Below are 12,149 nucleotides of genomic sequence, written 5' to 3' on the forward strand. Positions count from 1 at the left end.
ATTGAATTTTTAAATTTTATCAAAGCACAAGGACTAACAACATATTTTAATAAGATAAATTCATTTGATCCGAAATGTTATAAATGATAATTAAAATTGTATTTAGAAATAATAAATAGAAAAAGTAACATAGGGTTGTCCAACCTAAATAAAACATGATAGATAAATTAAACCGCAATGTCTCTTTCTTAAAAAATTTTGGTAAAAGGGTCCATTAAATTTCACAAATCATGTATTTTTTCGGTTTTAAATGAAAATAAAAGGGTAAACTCCATAAATAATCATTCAATTATTAGCACATTTTTGTTTTGATCACCTAAGTTTAAAATTTTCTATTTTTAACATTGTTGAAATTAATTTTTTATCATTCATTCATTAAATCACTAATGGAGTGCTTACATGATTATTTTTATTAGAATAATAATAAATTTAACCCTTCAATATTTATAGTTTCTATCCGTTTGGTCCTAATTCTAAAAAAATTAACAAATTTATATATTATGTCAATTTAGTCTTAATTCTTAAAAATCAAAATTAAAATTAAAACAACTTTAAAAATAAAAAATCATTGAAACATTCATAAAATGAAGAGGAATATAGGAATATAGTGTTGGAGTGGAAACAATTGAACAAGGGTGGTGTCCAGAATGAAGAGGAGTTGGTTGTAGGCTTTTTGAATTGATGAATCCTAATCCCTCATTTATTAATTTGGTTATGTCCGCTGAACCATACTTTCTGACTTTGCCCTTTCAATTTATTTCTGCTTCATTTTCGGCCAACCCCTCTACACCTACACCTACACCTACACCTACACCTACATCTTCCATTTACATCCTTTTTTTTATTTATTAAATACAATATTTTTCCCAATATTTATTAATCAAAATTTTCTTTTTTTATGTTTTTTTTTTCATTTATATAATGAGTGTGTCTTAGTATTTGTGTATATTCAAATTTTTGAGGAGTAATAAGTTTAATCGCTCTCAACTTGCGTACTATCTCTATAAATTCTCTTGACCAAGTTGACAAAGACAAATACAAAGGAGGCAGGCAGAGGCTTTGGAATGGATCATTTCCCAAAAATTTAGAAAGTTTTAATTTTAATTTTTATAAATGATTAAATTATAAATTAATATAAGAGCCCTCTAAAAAATGAAAAATATTTCATTTAATCCATTTAAAAATGCTAAAATTATAAACTAGTACATGATAAAATCTATATTTGATCTTTCAAAATTTATAATTTAATTTTGATTCATAATTTTTTTTTAAATCCATCCTTGTGAGTTGATATATTAATTAACCCAAGTTAAAAATACTAAATTTTTAAACATTTTTTTGAAAAGTTAAATCACTCAAATTATAATCTCGAAATAAGAGAATTATGAGATTGGTTAAAAACAAATTTGGTTTTTTTTTTGAATGTGGTATGATTGAACACTTAGTAACTTTTTTCGGAGCCGCTGGTGTCATGCATATTAACCATAATTTTATTTTTGTTTCAAACCAAACCGTTTTCAGACTTTTATGTTGATGATGTCAATGATGTGTAGTTTATCCATCATTAAAACATACTTTTACACACTTGTATTTATTGAAAGTGAAAAATAATAAAATATAAAAGGAATTATTTTGAGTTACAAAATCATATAATTATTCGTTAGTGGTACATCTGATTTATGTATTGTTGTGTTGAAGTATTAGTATACAAATCACTAGCTCTATTTCTTATCTAATATTTTTGTTGGTATAAAAAAGTGATTCCTTGAAAAATATTTGAACACGTTGAGATCTAAATCTCAAATTTATTAAATCTAACTATCAAAGGTTGGTTATTTTAATTAGAATAATTTAGTTCTGATGTATAAATATTGAATGCAATGATGAGATATATTGTATTTTTAAAGAGACACGTAAATTTAAATATTGAAAATGATATTATTTAAAGAGATAATCACAAACTCTAACCATAAATTATAAAATTCAATTTCAAAAAAAACTCTTATCCAAAACCAAAAGAGCAGACATTGATATCTTCAAAACAGGTATAATTATGAAACATGGACATGTTTTGTAATTATATACTACTCTTGTCAATTGCTTCCAAAACAATAGTGCTCTTATCTAATTATAGAATGAAGATGGTTTTAAACATGTACACTTTTTTTTTATAGATACACATTTGAAGCGAAAATCACCTGTCAATATATATATATATATATATATATATATGATTATTATATTTATAGCTAAGATTTTTCAAAATTATTTAATTTATTAATTAATTATGTGGGGCAATGTAAACTTCTTAAAAACAATGGAAAGGTCTTTTTTTCCCCTCAAATTGAGGGCATTGACGATATTGACAATAGATATAATTTGATCTTATCTTCAACGGTCTTCAAAATTTGCCTTTTTGTATTTAACTGTCTATTTATTTTTCATTGACATTTAACAACTTTTGCAAAACAAATTTATTTCATTATCACAACAAACCTATTGTCTTTTCTTTTCAACTTCCATCATCATTTTCATCATCATTATTTACTCTTATAACTTCTTTTTAATTTTTAAAATGAAAAAAAAAACACATTCAAATTCATTTTTTTAATTATTACGTTAAATAATATTTACTAAACTAGAACTCAATATTTTAAATTAAAATGTTTTTACTAAAATTGAATTTATAATGTCCGTTTACCAAAATCAGTGAAAATTTTGAGTTGGACTCGTTGTAGACATAAATTTCAATGTTTGAAATATGATAAAAAGAAAAACTGGAGACAAATACAAATTTTCTTATTTATCAAAAAAGTTGCAGTTTTTATTCTTTTTCCAATAAGAAATTTGTTTTGTTCTTTTTCATGTAAATAAAGCTTTAATTCAAGGGGTGTCGAGATTTAATTTTAAGTAGATGTAATTTGCTTTAAAGATTATTGAGACTTAATCTTAAGGAAATTAATTATCTATTGTGTTAATGAGATTGAATCGAACAGAGTTTGGTTTAAAGATCTTTGAGAATTTATCTCGGATGGTTGATTCATTTCAAAAGCATTTTAGACTTGGTCTTGAAGACTGATTGATCTCCATTTCAAAATTGAAGATTTCTTATTCAAGGGTTTTTAAAATTTGGTCTTGGATAGTAGTTCATTTCAAGAGTCATAAAGACTTAATCTTGAAAACAAGATTTGATCTCTTTTCTTTAGCAAACTAAGATCGTAGAGTGACTTATTGAGAATTATTGAGAATCGACGTAAACTTCTTCGAAATTCCTTCAAGTTATTTATTTATTTCAAAGAAGACTTTGGATTTTGGAGAGAGCTTTGGTATTTAAAATCATCTCTTCATATTCTAAAATTCAGCACTTTTATATTTGTATTGAATTGCTTGGAGGTAAGTTTTTTATAGTTCTCCCAAGTCAAGAAAAAGAAAGTTTATAATATGAATTTTTCAAAAACAGTTTCTAAAATAACTTTAACTTTTTATTATTTATTTAATGTAATTTAATTAGAAATAAAATCATCCTTAAAATATGATTTATTATAAAAGAATTTTAAAGAAGATTTATTTTCTTAATTTATTTTTAATTAATTTAAATTAATTTGAGTAAAATAATTACGACACGATATATGATGTTATCATTTTCTTTAACACATTATAACTATAACCCCTCACCCGATTTGATTGTTAAGTCTAAGTTATAGGATGCCACATTCGTTCCCGAAGCAACTACAGTCAATTAGGTAGTAAATAGTCATTCCCACATGCAAATAAGTGTCAATCACATCCAAATTTATATAAACAATCAATTCCGAGTTTTAATTAATTCTGGTAGTGAGGTTGTTGACAGGTCCCTCAAGTCTTCAAGAGAGGAAATCTTTGACTCATACCTCTTAGGAAGTGTTGTTATAACCTTCTCAACCACCCTACTCTCAATAAACTGGCAATTTGATGCTATTGACCACTTCCATTATCCCATCTCATATTGTTTTACAGTTTCAACCTCTATCATCTTCAAATTCTAAAAATCTCTTCTAAGATTAATGAGTTTTTATTGCTTGGTCTTGTCTAAACCCTGAAACTCCTCCCTTAGCTTATTCCTAGCTTTTTTGGGAGTCTCACAAGTCACAATCCTGGTGAAAATCACATCTGAAACACCACTTTGTATGGATGACATCACCTTGTACATCTTAGCACGATCATCACTATACTGCCTGATCTGTGCTATGGTGTGATTCGTCCTCAACAGTGGTGGCTCAACATCGGCATTTACTGTAACAGCTTGATTTTCAGTGGGGTAGGAAAAAGTGGTTCGAGGCCACCAAATCCGATGAGTCAAATGAGATTTTAGAAAGATTTTTACATTAGTAATTTGTGTTTTATAAAGATTTATTAGGTCAAGTGATTTTAGAAAATGAGGTATCGAGATCTTGTTTCTATAAACCGAGCTGCAAATATTTTTATAAATATTTACGGACTGCCATTAAGGTAATATTAAAGTTTCATTAGAAAATTTTAATGTTTTAATAGTTAATTAATTAAAAAGGACTAAATTGAAAAAAGATACAAAACTTATAAATTATAGAAAATAAGTGATTAAATAACTTGAGAAATAAATAAGGGAGGACTTAAGGAGAAATTAAACCTAAAGGAAAAGCATGAGGCGGCATAAGCGGAGAAATAAATAAAAATAAAGTGAATGAAGGGCAAAATTGTAAATTTTATGAAATTAAAATTAAATAAATTGGATTCTAAAGTTTTCTAGGCCATTCTTCTTCATAATTTCGGCAAAACAGCTATGGGAGAGATATTTTAGGCTGGTTTTGCATATTTTTATTGCATGTGAGTCTAATTCTTTCCCTTCTCTTGTAATTTTTATGTTTTTAAGACTTTTACAATTAGGTCCAACTAGCTATTTCATTAGTTTTTAATTTTATTGGAAATTTTAAAAGTTTCCATTGATTAATAATGGATATTTTGATGAAATAACATGGATTTAGAGCTTTAATTTTCTTGTATAATGATTTTAATAAGTGATTTTGTTAGATATTGATTTTAGGACTAAATTGTGAAGAATTAAAGAATTAGGGTTTGGTATTAAATTTCTATGTATCAGTGGCTGTAAGATAGCTTAGAATATTTAGATAAATTATCAATTGAGAAAAATTAGTTCATTTGATAGACTAATTAGTAAGGGGACTAAATTGTAAAATTTGTAAAAATTGGGGTAATTGTGTAATTTAAAAAATTTAAGGATTTTAATGGTGAAGTGAATTGGAATTGAAATATATGGTAATAAATGAGTAATTTTATATTTTAGATAAAGAGCCCGTAGATATTCGTGAAAAAAGAAAATTAGCAGAATAGTCCCTGAACTTCTAAAAATCTTACAATTTACCCCAGTTAGGTTTGTATGGTTAAAATTTAATAATTATATTGAATTTATGAATGATATTATGTATTTAGTATATTGTTGAAAAATGAAATATTGTTAAATTATAAATTTGAAGTGAATATCCGGTTTAAATGGAACGTGGGGTTGAGTACAATCGTTGTGTGACGAAAGACAACAAATGAAGAATTGACGGCAAATTAAGACAACAAATGAAGAATTGACGGCAAATTACCCAAGTAAACTAAGGTTTAGCATTTGTTGAGAACTTTCACGTTTACTTTCCGTTTAGCTTTCATGAGCTTCTATTTAAGTCATATGAGTTTCTGTTCAACCCTAATAGGTTCCCGTTAAGCTTTTTTGAGCTTCTGTTGTACCCTTATGGGTTTCCGTTCAGATATTATGAGCTTTTATTCAACCATTATGGGTTTCTGTTTAGCACTTATGTGCTTCTGTTCACCCTTCGGGGTTTTGAAAATGATGTACTTATATTTGTAAACCGTTCTCTGACTCGGTAAGATTTGGTAAGTGACAAGTGAAAGTGATTTTGGAAGACATATTGTTATTTTGGTATTGATTTGAAATAAATGTATTCATTGATTGAAGTTGTGATTGATAGGGAAATTAAATTGAATGAATTTATTTAAATTGATGTTTTATAGTAGGTTCGGTAAGATTTATGTTTAAACCATCGAACTTACTAAGCTTCATTAAGCTTTCTTGTATTATTTAATGTCCTTGTGGATTTTCAAGAGGTTAGAAGATAGTATCAGCACATCAAGTCACACTATCCAGCCTATTCCGGTAGTTTTTGTACGTTCAATACGGTTTATATGGCATGTATAGGGTTTGTGTGGGTTTAATCAAAGTTTGTCTTATGTAAATGTTAATAATTATAATTTTGCTTATATATATATGTTGGGTTGGAAATGAAACATATTGGTGATGTTGATGTGAATGATATAGGTTGTTGTATTCAATTTGTGGTGAACTTTAGGAGACAAGTTAAATGGATTAAATAGGTAAGTTTGAGTATTTAAGATATAAGTTATCATATATTGTATATAATACATGATTTTGGCTTGTTTTGAATGCTTGGTTGTAGTATTTTGATGTGTTAAAATGTTGTATATAGGTTGATATCTAGATGGGTGAGAAAAGTGGCCTTGAAATGGACAATTTTCGTCCACACGGGCGTGTATCTCAGCCGTGTGTAACATACGGCCAAGCACATGGGCATGTGGTCTGGCCGTGTGTCCCCTGCATCCTTAAAATTTAGAAACAGAATGCTTAGGTTTTTGCACACGGGCGTGCAGCTTGGCCGTGTGACCCCTGCACCTTAATTTCATAAATTAGTATGCTCACATGGCCTATGTAACACCCTTATCCCGTAATCGACGCCGGAATAGGAAAGGGGAGTCACCGGACAGACAGAGCATTTCAGAGTAACACAGATTCACAGATATCATATAATATCAATACATAATATTCATCCACAATTCATCCATTAAGATAGTCTACGAGACCTAAAACGTACATTTAGGGAAGGTCGGAACTAAACTGAACCCATTCAGAAATTTCAGAACTTAATCAATATTTTCAAAACTGACCAAGTCACACACCTGTTTGACTAGGCCGTATGACTCCCACGGGTACAAGACACGCTCATGTAGTCCAACCGTGCCAAAAAGAGGTCCTATACTGACTTTTTAACATGGCTAACAGACACGGCCGTGTTCCATGACCGTGTAAAATTTAGCTAGCTACTGACTTTCTCACACGACCACAAGGCACGCCCGTGTTCCCTGGCCGTGTGGCACAATACAGGCTTGGTTTAAGCCAATTTTCCAACCTTTAAGGGTCCAATCCTACCAGCATTAATAAGCAACATTTCTAACCAATTCCATGCTTAAAGATGACCATTTCATATTAGAACATAACACATTTCAAAACATGCATCAAAACTATGCACAAAACTTAACATTTGCTAGCCAATTGACATGGCATAACATATATACAATTCAAAACTTAATACATAGACATTCTAGCCTATACATGCCATACTTAGTAATATTTACACTTTTAAAGGTACCAAAAAGAGCTTGATAGTGTGGTGACAATCCTCGACTATCCCAAGCCTTCAGTAGTTACGATAACTGTAAAACAGACAGAAATCACATAGAGTAAGCTACGAAGAGCTTAGTAAGTCAAATACAAATTTCCAACTATTATAGCATAAAAATAATAGTAAATGGCCAGATTTCACAACCGTCTCATAGAATTTTTCCTTACTTCACAGAAACATAGTCTTTTCTATTCAGAAATCTAGTACGATACAAACGTACTTGTATGAATTATACATTTCATATCTCATACTTTATCATTGGACAATCCAGAAACGGAATAAATATTCATAGACAAGTACAATGTCGACGTCCCAGACGTGGTCTTACATGTAATTCAGTATCGATGCCTCTGTCCCAGACAAGGTCTTATACGAAAATAGATACGATGCCAATGTCCCAGACATGGTCTTACACGTAAATTTCAAATCGATGCCTGTGTCCCACGCACGGTCTTACACGATAATTCAGGTCAATACCAACGTTCTTTTATCAGGCTCTCAAGGCCGTCCAATGCAGATAATAGTTTATAAACACAGAATTTAGTCAACTTAACACATAAGTGTAGTTTGACTTACCTCGTTCGGATTTCGGACGAAAATGGGTCGACTATTCGACTACTTTGGACTTCTCTCGATCTAAATCTGATTTTCTTTGTTCTTGATCTAATTAAATCCAAATTCAACCATTCAATCATTTATTTCATTCAAAAATAATCCATGAACACATATTTAGAGTACTTTGCATTTTAGCCCTTTAATTTCAAACTTTGACAATTTAGTCCATTTTTCACCAAATCACAAATATGCAAAAATTCACCAAAACTATAGCTTGGCCAAATATACATGGCTTTCATACAAGCCCAATTAACACATTTAATTCACAATTTAGTCCTTTAAAACCTCATTTTCACAAATTAGCTCAAATAGCTCATTTCATTAAAAATTCAAGAATAAAACATATAACTCATCTAACAAGCCTTCATAATTCATCCAAAAACATCACAAAACTCATGATATCAACAATGGCATTGATAAATGCTAAATTATACATATTTTTACCCTAAATACTTAGCATATTTATGGATGTTTATTACTAGATTTGTGGATTTTGGTGCTCTTAATCCGATTATTTCATGTTTTGTACTCAGGTGAGCACCAAGAGTCAAAAGGATCCAAAAACGAGCAAAAAAGGGACAAAACGGACCAAATGGAGAAGATGACACGGCCTAAGCTTTGCCACACGGGCAGCTCACACGCTCGTGTCTTTCGAGGGTGTCGACCAAGGCTTTCACGATTCACACGACCTGGCCATTGACCCACATGGCTGTGTGCAATTTAATGGATCGAACATGGCCTGGCAATCACATCAAATAGCCGTGGCACACCGGCGTGTCCCTTTTTCAAAAGAGTTGTATTTTACATGGAAAAGGATACTTAGGGAGGAAGAAAGCCAACCAAAGCCTATATAAACACCCTAAGTATGACTTAGAAGGGGGCCCTCTCTCTAGAACTTTTCTGGAGTATAGAACCACACGCCGGGAATTACTTGAAGAAAGCCAGACGATCCATCCAAAAAGCCGGAGCTACTCCAAGACTGAAGATCTCTCTCAGAATTCCTTCAAGGGTTTTAGAGTTTTCTTTATGTTTTGTTATTTTCATACTTTTGAGATGTACTCTTATTTTATTATGAACTAAACCCTTAGATAAGGGGGTTGAAACCTATGATGGATCTTGTTATTATTATCTGAACTGTATGATAAATACTTGATTTGTTCTTAATTATGTGTTTTTAATGCTTGAGTTAATATTTCGGGTATTAATTCATGATTTGATGTGCTTATGCAGAGGAGCAAAAGTCCATGTCTAAGAATAGATTTGGCATAATTAAGCGGAGTTGATCGAACGCCTAGAAATAGGGTTACGAGATTTTGCCGGATTAGGGTGAAACCTAATATGGGAGTTCATAGATCGATTTACTGCTTCCCTAGGGGTTTTAATTAAGAAAGAGATTTCGATTAATTCAACTGAGGGTTAGACGTTATTAGTCTCGAAAGAGAGAATAATATAGGTTAGGGAGTCTCACGGATCAAGTCAAGTGAATAAATCATTTGGTTCAGAGTCAGATAATAAGTGAAATCTAGGTGGATTCTTCATTGGGCGTCGTCTTTATCAATTACTTTTCTTCAAGTCTTTTTCCAAATTTTCTCTTTGCTTTAGTTTAATTAGTTAATTAGTTAAATAAACAGCCCCTCCTTATTTCTAGGTTAAATAATAAAAAGATAGTTATTACTAGTACTTTTGGTTCCCTTGGGTACGATATCCCGGTCTTGCCATTATTATACTATTGTTCGATAGGTGTGCTTGCCTTTTCGTCATGATAATAGTTAGTTTAGGTTTGATCTTCTTTATAAATTTTTATTACTTGTTACGAATCATGCGATCAGGCATTTCATGAAATCTTTAACAGAAACAGAAATTCAGACATGGGTTTTGAAGAACACGAAGCAACGATCACAGAAACATAGAAATTACCAAAAACGGAACAAAACGAACCTTGAATCAAGCTTGAATCATGGCCGAATGCTTCAAACACCCAAAACCTCTCTTTTCTTTTTATTTTCAGTGGAAAATGGATGAAATAAATGGATTTTAACCTTTGTTTTATTTAATGTAACATAAATTCACCTTTTACCATTTTGCCCTTCATTAATATACCTTAAAACTTACCAACTACATGTCCATAATTGTCCACCATTTAAAAAAATGGTACAATTGACATGCAAGGACCTTTATTATAAAAGCCAACCCAAATAGGTGCTTTATCATCTAGCACTCAAGTTTTACACTTTTCGCGATTTAATCCTTTTCATAATTAAGCACAGAAACAGACAAATTAAATCACAGAAATTTCACAGATATAAATTCACATATCATAGACACAGAAAATAATATTAAAATATTTTTCAAACTCAGATTTGTGGTCCCGAAACCACTATTCCGACTAGGGTCATAACCGGACTATTACAGCCTAGCACCCAAGGAACAATTTGAGTGATTTATGATTGGTTTTTAATATGTATATTAAATGTTTTGAAATGTCCATATATGATCTAAAAATTTTGGTAATGCTCTGTAACCCTGTTTTAGCGACGGATAAAGGTTAGGGGTGTTACATTCACTACCTCCCACAAGTCAAAAGCCTGAAGGTAGGTCTTCATCTTTACTACCCAAATATGGTAGTTTTCACCATTGAACACAAGCGATGGAGGAGGTGAGAAACTTGGTGAAGACATTTTTGCAAAAACACAAAAACAATAGCCCTCAAAGATCAATGACTCTGGATTTCAATTGTTGGTGTTATGAGCAAAAAAAGAAAGTAAAACAGAGAAAATTAGCAATCCAATTTGACTTGCTATGTGTCATCATGGTTTTCAAATACAAATTATACAATATATATTAGTTGATTAAAGCCAGAACTCAACTAATCCCACTAATACAATCTTGAAAATTTTTAAAACTTAACTTGTACACAAATTGTTTTTTGTCAATTAGCACCTAAACACAAAAAATAAATCCTACAATTGGCGTAACATAACATGCACCAAAAAATATTTCCATACAATTCGCATGTCTTCAATAATCTAAATAGTCAGCAGCTTCATAGTTCGCCATGCAGTGCACAGCTTGAGCATCAACGAGCTTGTTCTTTCTTGACTCATATAGAGAGTTCAACCTTTTAGACTGTCCACCAAATGACTTGGCGCTTGCACTCTCAGATTGTCTAGCAAATAACTTGGCGTTTGCACTTTCCGCCATATGTACTTGCCACTGTATGGTTGACCATCTCGCAACCAATAGCTTCAAGTCAAAGAAGCTCACTCGATTGCAAGTCAAGGGTTTGATCAATTTGTAGCAACAATAAAACACTTCAGATCTTTTCATCTCCAAACTAACTTTTTCTTTTTTCCTCTAGTAGATTCTCCTCAAGTTTCAACTAAAACAACATTTGGACTCTTCTTTCTCAGCTCCTTTAAAAGCTTGAAACACCTTGGCCTAATATGACCTAGAACACCACAATAGTGACAAACAATTTTATGGTTATGCTTTCTACAACCCTTTGGGTGAATAAACATCCTTCTTGGAATACTCTAGTTGTTCAACAACTTTGTTAGCTTTGACAAACATAGTTGGTTATATTGTTTTGTCTCTTATATAACAAAGTCCACCCTTAATAAGGTCTTTTTTTATCGGCTGTCAATATCTCATCTAGCTTATCATTGTTAGACCCAAGTTTCTTTAACACAAATTTAGTTTTTCACAATTCCTTTAGTGTTGCCTCTAATTTGGTTGACTTGACATTCAGAAGATAATATTTTCCCTTGATTTTCCTCACTTATGACTTCACGGTGACTCTTTGTTCTCCAATTTTCCAGAAGCTAGTGAGGCAAATTGAGGGAAAATATAATTTTAGAACTATTTTTCCTCATTGAGTCTCTAATTTTATTTATCAGAACTTTGATCTCATTGAAAGTTTTATATAAGATACAAATCTTAGTAAAATCTATATAAATAAATTAGCTATACTATCAATTCATTAAATAACAATGTTATTTTAAAATCTAAAATAAATTG

The sequence above is a fragment of the Gossypium arboreum genome, chromosome 9 (assembly GCF_025698485.1).
Source record: "Gossypium arboreum isolate Shixiya-1 chromosome 9, ASM2569848v2, whole genome shotgun sequence".
Taxonomy (NCBI): domain Eukaryota; kingdom Viridiplantae; phylum Streptophyta; class Magnoliopsida; order Malvales; family Malvaceae; genus Gossypium; species Gossypium arboreum.